Below are 12,391 nucleotides of genomic sequence, written 5' to 3'. Positions count from 1 at the left end.
TCACCTTTGCCGTTGCTGCTGGCACTGTGTCCAACCACTTCACTCTTGCATTCCTAACGCTCAATGGGGGTAGTTCAGAGTTGATCACAGCAGCAAATTTGTTAGCAGTCGGGCAAAACCATGTACAGTGAAGGGGGGGGGGGGGGGGGTTGGAGCATGTATAACATTTGCAGAGAGTTAGATTTGGGTGGGTTATTTTGTTTCTGTGCAGGGTAAATACTGGCTGCTTTATTTTTACACTGCAATTTAGATTTCAGTTTGAACACACCTCACCCAAATCTAACTCTCTCTGCACATGTTTTATCTGCCCCCCCCCTGCAGTGCACATGGTTTTGCCCAACTGCTAACAAATTTGCTGCTGCCATCAACTCTGAATTAGGCCCAATTATATTATATATATATATATATATATATATATATATATATATATATATATATATATATATATATATTGCATTTATTAAAAACCCTTGCCACTATCACTTTACAGCATGCTCTGACATTATGAATACGTAGCTGCGTAGAATCATTTTGCAAAACCCCAGGAGGGGAGGAGCATTGAGGGTGCCCGAGAGGGATCCCAGTGGGAAACAGTGAATGACGCCATCTGACGATGACATTAGCTATCAAGGCCAAACTCCCAAAAGCTAAGCTTTTCATAGATTGGTAAATTGCCCAGACTGCAGTTCTAATTGCAACTTACTTTGTCTAACACAGGAGGTATTAGTTTCCAGATTGATTTAATTCACTTAAACAAAAAATATGTAGTTGTCTTTTAATAGATAGTAGGCTGCTTTTATCCCACCATTTATAAATTTCCCTGCCTTCAGGCTCCAGCATAATGACTCTCAGATTGCTTGTTGATAATATGGTGGTTTCTTTTTAATTTTAGGTTTGTTGCAGTTCCATACTGGGTCCTAGGAATGCAGGCTGGAGGGATTAAGGGGGATATCCAATTATCCCAGTTAAAACATCGGGTCCGAAAAACAGCCGTTTTCGTCCGTTTATCTGACTTTTTTTCCGATGTTTCACCGATTTTTTATTTTTTTTTAAATTACAGGCTATCCTGTTAAATCGAGTGGAAAAAAAACCCCAACCCTTTCTCAAAAAAAACACACAGGTTCAGTGAAACCTCTGTGTTTTGGGGAGAAACAGCCCTGTTTTCGGAAGAAAACGGGGCTGTTTCCGGGGATTCTGTTTCGCCTGCCGGAGGCAGGTGAAACAAAATCCCTGATAAGCCGGCGCGTGCCGTGGCTTATCGGGGCTAATTAGATAGCCCCCGGCGGGACAATTAGCCCCGGTAAAAAAACGGGGCTAATTGGATATCCCCCTTAGAAGTCAGGAGAGAAAATAAGAATTTACTTACCGATAATTCTATTTCTCGGAGTCCGTAGTGGATGCTGGGGTTCCTGAAAGGACCATGGGGTTCCTGAAAGGACCATGGGGAATAGCGGCTCCGCAGGAGACAGGGCACAAAAAAGTAAAGCTTTACTAGGTCAGGTGGTGTGCACTGGCTCCTCCCCCTATGACCCTCCTCCAGACTCCAGTTAGGTACTGTGCCCGGACGAGCATACACAATAAGGGAGGCATTTTGAATCCCGGGTAAGACTCATACCAGCCACACCAATCACACCGTACAACTTGTGATCTAAACCCAGTTAACAGTATGACAACAGAAAGGGCCTCTTAAAGATGGCTCCTTAACAATAACCCGAATTAGTTAACAATAACTATGTACAAGTATTGCAGATAATCCGCACTTGGGATGGGCGCCCAGCATCCACTACGGACTCCGAGAAATAGAATTATCGGTAAGTAAATTCTTATTTTCTCTATCGTCCTAAGTGGATGCTGGGGTTCCTGAAAGGACCACGGGGATTATACCAAAGCTCCCAAACGGGCGGGAGAGTGCGGATGACTCTGCAGCACCGAATGAGAGAACTCCAGGTCCTCCTTTGCCAGGGTATCAAATTTGTAAAATTTTACAAACGTGTTCTCCCCCGACCACGTAGCTGCTCGGCAGAGTTGTAATGCCGAGACCCCTCGGGCAGCCGCCCAAGATGAGCCCACCTTCCTTGTGGAGTGGGCTTTTACAGTTTTAGGCTGTGGCAGGCCTGCCACAGAATGTGCAAGTTGAATTGTGTTACAAATCCAACGAGCAATCGACTGCTTAGAAGCAGGTGCGCCCAACTTGTTGGGTGCATACAATATAAACAGCGAGTCAGATTTTCTGACTCCAGCCGTCCTTGCAATGTATATTTTTAAGGCTCTGACAACGTCCAACAACTTGGAGTCCTCCAAGTCGCTAGTGGCCGCAGGCACCACAATAGGTTGGTTCAGATGAAATGCTGATACCACTTTAGGGAGAAAATGCGGACGAGTCCGCAGTTCTGCCCTATCCGAATGGAAGATTAGATAAGGACTTTTATAAGATAAAGCCGCCAATTCAGATACTCTCCTGGCAGAGGCCAGGGCTAGTAACATAGTCACTTTCAATGTGAGATATTTCAAATCCACCTTTTTCAATGGTTCAAACCAATGGGATTTGAGGAAATCTAAAACTACATTTAGATCCCACGGTGCCACCGGAGGCACCACAGGAGGCTGTATATGCAGTACTCCCTTGACAAAAGTCTGGACCTCAGGGACAGAGGCCAATTCTTTTTGGAAGAATATTGACAGGGCCGAAATTTGAACCTTAATGGATCCCAATTTGAGACCCATAGATAATCCTGATTGCAGGAAATGTAGGAAACGACCCAGTTGGAATTCCTCCGTCGGAACCTTCCGATCCTCGCACCACGCTACATATTTTCGCCAAATGCGGTGATAATGTTTCACGGTGACTTCCTTCCGTGCCTTAATCAAGGTAGGAATGACTTCTTCTGGAATGCCTTTCCCTTTTAGGATCTGGCGTTCAACCGCCATGCCGTCAAACGCAGCCGCGGTAAGTCTTGAAAAAGACAGGGACCCTGCTGTAGCAGGTCCCTTCTCAGAGGTAGAGGCCACGGTTCGTCCGTGAGCATCTCTTGAAGTTCCGGATACCAAGTCCTTCTCGGCCAATCCGGAACCACTAGTATTGTTCTTACTCTTCTTTGCCGTATGATCTTCAATACCTTTGGTATGAGCGGCAGAGGAGGAAACACATACACTGACTGGTACACCCAAGGAGTTACCAGTGCGTCCACAGCTATTGCCTGTGGATCTCTTGACCTGGCGCAATATTTGTCCAGTTTCTTGTTGAGGCGAGACGCCATCATGTCTACAATTGGTCTTTCCCAACGGTCTATTAACATGTTGAAGACTTCTGGATGTAGACCCCACTCTCCCGGATGAAGATCGTGTCTGCTGAGGAAGTCTGCTTCCCAGTTGTCCACGCCCGGGATGAACACTGCTGACAGTGCTATCACGTGATTCTCCGCCCAGCGAAGAATCTTGGCAGCTTCTGCCATTGCACTCCTGCTTCTTGTGCCGCCCTGCCTGTTTACATGGGCGACCGCCGTGATGTTGTCCGACTGAATCAACACCGGCTTTCCTTGCAGGAGAAGTTCCGCCTGGCTTAGAGCATTGTAGATTGCTCTTAGTTCCAGAATGTTTATGTGAAGAGACTTTTCCAGACTCGTCCATACTCCCTGGAAGTTTCTTCCTTGTGTGACTGCTCCCCAGCCTCTCAGGCTGGCGTCCGTGGTCACCAGGATCCAATCCTGAATGCCGAATCTGCGGCCTTCTAATAGGTGAGCCTTCTGCAACCACCACAGAAGTGACACCCTTGTCTTTGGTGACAGGGTTATTCGCAGGTGCATCTGCAGATGCGACCCTGACCATTTGTCCAACAGATCCCTTTGGAATATTCTTGCATGGAATCTGCCGAATGGAATTGCTTCGTAAGAAGCCACCATTTTTCCCAGGACTCTTGTGCATTGATGTACTGACACTTTTCCTGGTTTTAGGAGGTTCCTGACCAGATCGGATAACTCCTTGGCTTTTTCCTCTGGAAGGAAAACCTTTTTCTGAACCGTGTCCAGAATCATTCCTAGGAACAGCAGACGAGTTGTCGGGATTAAATGGGATTTTGGAATATTCAGAATCCACCCGTGTTGTCTTAGCACCTCTTGAGATAGTGCTAAAGCTGTCTCCAGCTGTTCTCTGGACCTTGCCCTTATTAGGAGATCGTCCAAGTATGGGATAACTAATACGCCTTTTCTTCGAAGAAGAATCATCATCTCGGCCATTACCTTGGTAAAGACCCGAGGCGCCGTGGACAATCCGAACGGCAGCGTCTGAAACTGATAGTGACAGTTTTGAACAATGAACCTGAGGTACCCCTGGTGTGCGGGGTAAATCGGAACGTGTAGATACGCATCCTTGATGTCCAAGGATACCATAAAGTCCCCTTCTTCCAGGTTCGCTATCACTGCTCTGAGTGACTCCATCTTGAACTTGAACTTTTTTATGTAGAGGTTCAAGGACTTCAGATTTAGAATAGGCCTTACCGAGCCATCCGGCTTCGGTACCACAAATAGAGTGGAATAATACCCCTTTCCTTGTTGTAATAGGGGTACTTTGACTATCACCTGCTGAGCGTACAGCTTGTGAATGGCTTCCAACACCCTCTCCCTTTCGGAAGAGACGGTTGGTAAGGCAGACTTCAGGAAACGATGAGGAGGATCCGTCTCTAATTCCAACCTGTACCCCTGAGATATTATCTGCAGGATCCAGGGGTCTACCTGCGAGTGAGCCCACTGCGCGCTGTAATTTTTGAGACGGCCCCCCACTGTCCCCGAGTCCGCTTGAGAGGCCCCAGCGTCATGCTGAGGTTTTTGCAGGAGCCGGGGAGGGCTTCTGTTCCTGGGAAGGAGCTGCCTGTTGGTGTCTCTTCCCTCTTCCTCTGCCTCGTGGCAGGTACGACAAGCCCTTTGCTCTCTTATTTTTGTAGGAGCGAAAAGGCTGCGGTTGAAAGGTCGGTGCCTTTCTCTGTTGGGGAGTGACTTGAGGTAAAAAAGTGGATTTCCCGGCAGTAGCCGTGGCCACCAAGTCTGATAGACCAACTCCAAATAACTCCTCCCCTTTATACGGCAAAACCTCCATGTGACGTTTTGAATCCGCATCGCCTGTCCACTGTCGTGTCCATAAGGCTCTTCTGGCTGAAATGGACATAGCACTCACCCGAGATGCCAGTGTGCAAATATCCCTCTGTGCATCACGCATATAGATAAATGCATCCTTTATTTGTTCTAACGACAGTAAAACATTGTCCCTATCTAGGGTATCAATATTTTCAATCAGGGATTCTGACCAAACTACTCCAGCACTGCACATCCAGGCAGTTGCTATAGCTGGTCGTAGTATAACACCTGCATGTGTGTATATATTCTTTTGAATAACTTCCATCTTTCTATCTGATGGATCCTTAAGTGCGGCCGTCTCAGGAGAGGGTAACGCCACTTGTTTGGATAAGCGTGTGAGCGCCTTGTCCACCTTAGGGGGTGTTTCCCAGCGCGCCCTAACCTCTGGCGGGAAAGGGTATAATGCCAATAACTTTTTTGAAATTATCAACTTTTTATCAGGAGCAACCCACGCTTCATCACACACGTCATTTAATTCTTCTGATTCAGGAAAAACTGTTTGTAGTTTTTTCACACCATACATAATACCCTGTTTTACGGTATCTGTAGTATCAGCTAAATGTAACGTCTCCTTCATTGCCAAAATCATATAACGTGTGGCCCTACTGGAAAATACGTTTGAATTTCTACCGTCGTCACTGGAATCAGTGCCCGTGTCTGGGTCTGTGTCGACCGACTGAGGCAAAGGGCGTTTTACAGCCCCTGACGGTGTTTGAGGCGCCTGGACAGGCATTAATTGATTGTCCGGCCGCCTCATGTCCTCAACTGACTGTTTAAGGGAAGATAAACCATCACGTAATTCCACAAATAAAGGCATCCATTCTGGTGTCGACCCCCTGGGGGGTGACATCTGCATATTTGGCAATTGCTCCGCCTCCACACCAATATCGTCCTCATACATGTCGACACCACGTACCGACACACACCGCAAACTCACAGGGAATGCTCTAATGAAGACAGGACCCACTAGCCCTTTTGGGGAGACAGAGGGAGAGTCTGCCAGCACACACCACAAAGCGCTATATATACAAGGGATATCCTTATATTAAGTGCTCCCTTATAGCTGCTTTAATATATATATATATATAGCCATTAATGTGCCCCCCCTCTCTGTTTTACCCTGTTTCTGTAGTGCAGTGCAGGGGAGAGACCTGGGAGCCGTTCTGACCAGCGGAGCTGTGACAGAAAATGGCGCCGTGTGCTGAGGAGATAGGCCCCGCCCCTTTTTCGGCGGGTTCTTCTCCCGCTATTTTTCCAGTCAGGCAGGGGTTAAATATCTCCATATAGCCCCTATGGGCTATATGTGAGGTATTTTTAGCCTTGTATAAGGTTTATATTTGCCTCTCAGAGCGCCCCCCCCCAGCGCTCTGCACCCTCAGTGACTGCCCAGTGAAGTGTGCTGAGAGGAAAATGGCGCACAGCTGCAGTGCTGTGCGCTACCTTATGAAGACTGAGGAGTCTTCAGCCGCCGGTTTCCGGACCTCTTCACGCTTCAGCATCTGCAAGGGGGTCGGCGGCGCGGCTCCGGGACCGGACTCCACGGCTGGGCCTGTGTTCGATCCCTCTGGAGCTAATGGTGTCCAGTAGCCAAGCAGCAAATCCACTCTGCATGCAGGTGAGTTTACTACTTTCCCCCTAAGTCCCACGTTGCAGTGATCCTGTTGCCAGCAGGACTCACTGTAAAGAAAAAAACCTAAACTAAACTTTCTCTAAGCAGCTCTTTAGGAGAGCCACCTAGATTGCACCCTTCTCGTTCGGGCACAAAATCTAACTGGAGTCTGGAGGAGGGTCATAGGGGGAGGAGCCAGTGCACACCACCTGACCTAGTAAAGCTTTACTTTTTTGTGCCCTGTCTCCTGCGGAGCCGCTATTCCCCATGGTCCTTTCAGGAACCCCATGGTCCTTTCAGGAACCCCAGCATCCACTTAGGACGATAGAGAAAATGTTACTAGCTCATCCAATACTGAGCATACAGTACAGGATTTGAATGATAATTTACAACCAGTGTAAGCCTGCCTCTTAACGCCTTACCATTTTTTGGTGACATTTTGGTTCTCAGATCAAGCTACACACAGCGCTAATTAGTGGAAGTTTAATTATGGCCACCCTGAACATTTCATTATTTAAAAAACGAGTTTTATGGTAAGAACTTACCTTTGTTAAAACTCTTTCTGCGAGGTACACTGGGCTCCACAAGGAATGGACAATGGGGTGTTAGAGTAGGATCTTGATCCGAGGCACCAACAGGCTCAAAGCTTTGACTGTTCCCAGAATGCATAGGGCCGCCTTCTATATCACCCCGCCTCCCTGCACAGGATCTCAGTTTTTAGTTAACCAGTCCAATGCAGTAGCAGGAAAAGAGACGACAACAGTTAGTAGCCACAACACCGTATTCTCACGACAGGAGACGTGTCAGCGGCTAATGCCATACCAACCAAAAGAAGCTAAGTGCGTCAGAGTGGGCGCCTTGTGGAGCCCAGTGTACTTCGCAGAAAGTTTTAACAAAGGTAAGTTCTTACCATAAAACTCGTTTTCTGCTGCAGGGTACACTGGGCTCCACAAGGAATGGACAATGGGGATGTCCTAAAGCAGTTCCTTATGGGAGGGGACGCACTGTAGCGGGCACAAGAACCCGGCGTCCAAAGGAAGCATCCTGGGAAGCGGCAGTATCGAAGGCAAAGAACCTTATGAACGTGTTCAGAGAGGACCACGTAGCTGCCTTGCACAATTGTTCAAGGGTCGCACCACGTTGGGCCGCCCAAGAAGGTCCAACAGACCGAGTAGAATGGGCCTTAATGTGATCAGGAGCAGAGAGACCAGCCTTCACATAAGCATGTGCAATCACCATTCTAATCCATCTGGCCAGAGTTTGCTTGTGAGCAGGCCAGCCCCGTTTGTGAAACCCAAACACAACAAAAAGAGAATCAGATTTCCTAATAGGAGCAGTTCTCTTCACATAGATACGGAGAGCCCGTACCACATCCAAAGACCGCTCTTTGGGAGACAGATCAGGAGAAACAAGTGCCGGAACTACAATCTCCTGATTAAGGTGGAACGAAGAAACCACCTTAGGTAGATAGCCGGGACGAGTCCTAAGAACCGCCCGGTCACTGTGAAATATCAGATATGGGGAACTACAGGACAAGGCACCCAAATCCGACACTCTTCTAGCTGAAGCAATAGCCAGCAGAAACACCACCTTAAGGGAAAGCCACTTAAGGCCAGCTGAACCAAGAGGTTCAAACGGAGACTCTTGTAACGCCTCCAAAACCACCGACAAGTCCCAAGGAGACACAAGCGGGACATAGGGAGGTTGAATACGCAACACGCCCTGAGTAAAGGTATGCACATCAGGTAAGGTCGCAATTTTTCTCTGAAACCACACCGACAAGGCAGATATTTGAACCTTGAGGGAGGCCAGACGCAGGCCTAAGTCCAGGCCCTGCTGAAGAAAAGCCAACAACTTGGCTATACTAAACTTGGAAGCGTCATAATCGTTAGATGCGCACCAAACAAAGTAAGAATGCCAGAACCTATAGTAAATCCGAGCAGAAGCCGGTTTCCGGGCCCGCAACATAGTTTGAACGACCGCCTCAGAAAACCCTTTAGCCCTTAAGACGGAAGCTTCAAGAGCCACGCCGTCAAAGACAGCCGGCTAGGTACTGGTAGACACAGGGGCCGTGAACGAGGAGGTCTGGGCGTTGTGGAAGTAGAATTGGACGCTCTGACGATAGGCCTTGCAGGTCTGAGAATCAGTGCCGTCTGGGCCACGCTGGAGCTATGAGAAGCAGAATTCCTTTTTCTTGCTTGAACTTCCGAATTACCCTGGGCAGGAGTGACACCGGAGGGAACACGTACGGCAGCCGAAACCTCCACGGTACCGCCAGCGCATCCACGAATGCTGCTTGAGGATCCCTTGTCCTTGCTCCGAAGACCGGAACCTTGTGATTGTGTCGAGACGCCATCAGATCTACGTCTGGAAGGCCCCACCTTTCCACTAGGAGTTGAAACACTTCTGGATGGAGGCCCCACTCGCCGGCATGCATGTCCTGACGACTGAGAAAGTCCGCTTCCCAATTCAGGACTACCGGAATGAATATTGCCGATATGGCCGGTAGATGCCATTCTGCCCACTGTAGAATCCGTGAGACTTCCTTCATTGCTAGGCGGCTTAGAGTGCCGCCTTGATGATTTATGTAAGCCACTGTGGCTAGGTTCAAGGCATTGAAGACCGCCCGCAACTCCAGAACATTGATCGAGAGGAGGGACTCCTCCTTGGTCCACCGCCCCTGATGGGAGTGTTGCTCCAGCACCGTGCCCCAACCTCTTAGACTGGCATCTGTCGTCAACAGGACCCAGTCGGATATCCAGAATGGATGGCCCCTGCACAGTTGTTGGTCCCGGAGCCACCAGAGCAGCAACAGATCTGATCCGGTGAGGCAGGCCGTCCCATTTGGCTAGAATCAGCCTCTGGAGAGGTCAAGAGTGAAATTGAGCGTACTCCACCACGTCGAATGCTGACACCATGAGGCCCAGCACCTGCATCGCCGAATGTATCGACACTTGCGGACGAGATAGGAAGCAACGAATCCTGTCCTGAAGTTTCAGGACTTTCTCCTGAGACAGGAACAACCGCTGGTTGTGAGTGTCCAATAGTGCTCCCAGATGCACCATGCTCTGAGCAGGGTTCAGGGATGACTTCTTCCAGTTGATGAGCCACCCATGGGCTTGCCGAAACCGGACCGTCACATCTAGATGACGCAGGAGAAGTTCTGGGGAATTTGCCAGGATTAACAAGTCGTCCAAATACGGCAGTATCCTGACCCCTTGACGGCGGAGTACCACAGTCATTACCACCATGACTTTTGTAAAGACTCGCGGAGCCGTTGTTAAACCAAAAGGTAACGCCCGAAACTGGTATTGGCAGTTGCCAATCGCAAATCTCAGGTATTGCTGATGAGGCACTGCTATAGGAATATGCAGGTAAGCATCCTGTATATCCAGGGAGACCATGAAGTCCCCAGGTTCCAAGGCCAGAACTATCCGGAACTTGGAAACCTTCACAAACCTGTTCAATGCCTTGAGGTTGAGAATGGGCCAGGAGGACCCATTCGGTTTCGGGACTAGAAACAGCAGAGAATAGTACCCCCGGCCCCTCTGCGCAAGAGGCATCTGTACTACAACTCCTGTATCCAGGAGGGTCTGTACCACCGAATGTAGAGTGTTTGCCTTTATCTTGTCCAACGGGACATCTGTCTGGCAAAATCGATGAGGGAGTCGGTTTTTGAAGGCTATGGCGTAACCTCGAGTGACGACTTTCCATACCCAGGCATCTGAAGTGGTCTTCAACCATTCCTGGGTATACCCTAGAAGCCGGCCCCCCACGCTGGGATCCTATCTGTCTTGGAAGCTGGCTGACGGGTCGCCCAGGCTCTTTTGGGCTTAGGCTTACCAGGTTTGGAAGTGCGGGCCTGCTTGTTGTACGCCTGACCTTTTGCTTTACCTGAAGGGCGAAAGGAAGTACCTTTAGCCTTCGACACAGAAGGAGCAGTACTTGGCAGACAGGCAGTTTTGGCAGTAGCCAAGTCAGCCACAATCTTATTTAAATCCTCCCCAAACAGAATTTCTCTAACGTCCTAGAGGATGCTGGGGACTCCGTAAGGACCATGGGGATAGACGGGCTCCGCAGGAGACATGGGCACTTTAAGAAAGACTTTAGGTCTGGGTGTGCACTGGCTCCTCCCTCTATGCCCCTCCTCTAGACCTCAGTTTGATACTGTGCCCAGAGGAGATGGGTGCACTACAGGGAGCTCTCCTGAGCTTCCTGTCAGAAAGTATATTTGTTAGATTTTTATTTTCTGTGAGTTTCAAGGCTGTTTCTTAGGCTACTGGACACCATTAGCTCCAGAGGGATCGGTACGCAGGTCTCACCCTCGCCGTCCGTCCCAGAGCCACACCGCCGTCCTCCTCGCAGAGCCGGAAGATAGAAGCCGGGTGAGTATGAGAAGAAAAGAGGACTTCAGAGGCGGCAGAAGACTTCATGATCTTTACTGAGGTAACGCACAGCAGTAAAGCTGTGCGCCATTGCTCAAATTCACCTCACACACGGCAGTCACTGTAAGGGTGCAGGGCGCAGGGGGGGGCGCCCTGGGCAGCAATAAAACCTCTCCATTGGCAAAATAATAAGAATTTACTTACCGATAATTCTATTTCTCGGAGTCCGTAGTGGATGCTGGGGTTCCTGAAAGGACCATGGGGAATAGCGGCTCCGCAGGAGACAGGGCACAAAAAGTAAAGCTTTTCCAGATCAGGTGGTGTGCACTGGCTCCTCCCCCTATGACCCTCCTCCAGACTCCAGTTAGGTACTGTGCCCGGACGAGCGTACACAATAAGGGAGGATTTTGAATCCCGGGTAAGACTCATACCAGCCACACCAATCACACCGTACAACTTGTGATCTAAACCCAGTTAACAGTATGATAACAGAGGAGCCTCTGAAAGATGGCTCCCTAAACAATAACCCGAATTAGTTAACAATAACTATGTACAAGTATTGCAGATAATCCGCACTTGGGATGGGCGCCCAGCATCCACTACGGACTCAGAGAAATAGAATTATCGGTAAGTAAATTCTTATTTTCTCTATCGTCCTAGTGGATGCTGGGGTTCCTGAAAGGACCATGGGGATTATACCAAAGCTCCCAAACGGGCGGGAGAGTGCGGATGACTCTGCAGCACCGAATGAGAGAACTCCAGGTCCTCCTTTGCCAGGGTATCAAATTTGTAGAATTTTACAAACGTGTTCTCCCCTGACCACGTAGCTGCTCGGCAGAGTTGTAATGCCGAGACCCCTCGGGCAGCCGCCCAAGATGAGCCCACCTTCCTTGTGGAATGGGCCTTAACAGATTTAGGCTGTGGCAGGCCTGCCACAGAATGTGCAAGTTGAATTGTGTTACAAATCCAACGAACAATCGACTGCTTAGAAGCAGGCGCACCCAACTTGTTGGGTGCATACAGTATAAACAGCGAGTCAGATTTTCTGACTCCAGCCGTCCTTGAAATGTATATTTTTAAAGCTCTGACAACGTCCAACAACTTGGAGTCCTCCAAGTCGCTTGTAGCCGCAGGCACTACAATAGGCTGGTTCAGGTGAAACGCTGATACCACCTTAGGGAGAAAATGCGGACGCGTCCGCAGCTCTGCCCTATCCGAATGGAAAATTAAATAAGGGCTTTTATAAGATAAAGCCGCCAGTTCAGATACTC

At 49.0% G+C, this 12,391-nt stretch overlaps 1 protein-coding gene across 3 annotated transcripts in view; it reads right to left on the bottom strand.

The window, feature by feature from the left end:
- LOC134927324 (ras-related GTP-binding protein A) overlaps positions 1-12,391 on the bottom strand; it is a 70,074-nt gene that overhangs the window by 17,964 nt on the left and 39,719 nt on the right. The gene's annotated exons all lie outside the window — the stretch shown is intronic.

This window comes from Pseudophryne corroboree, chromosome 5, assembly GCF_028390025.1.
Source record: "Pseudophryne corroboree isolate aPseCor3 chromosome 5, aPseCor3.hap2, whole genome shotgun sequence".
In the NCBI taxonomy this organism is placed as follows: Eukaryota; Metazoa; Chordata; class Amphibia; order Anura; family Myobatrachidae; genus Pseudophryne; species Pseudophryne corroboree.
Note: the sequence above shows the minus strand (reverse complement) of the source record. Positions and strands in the feature narration are given on the sequence as shown.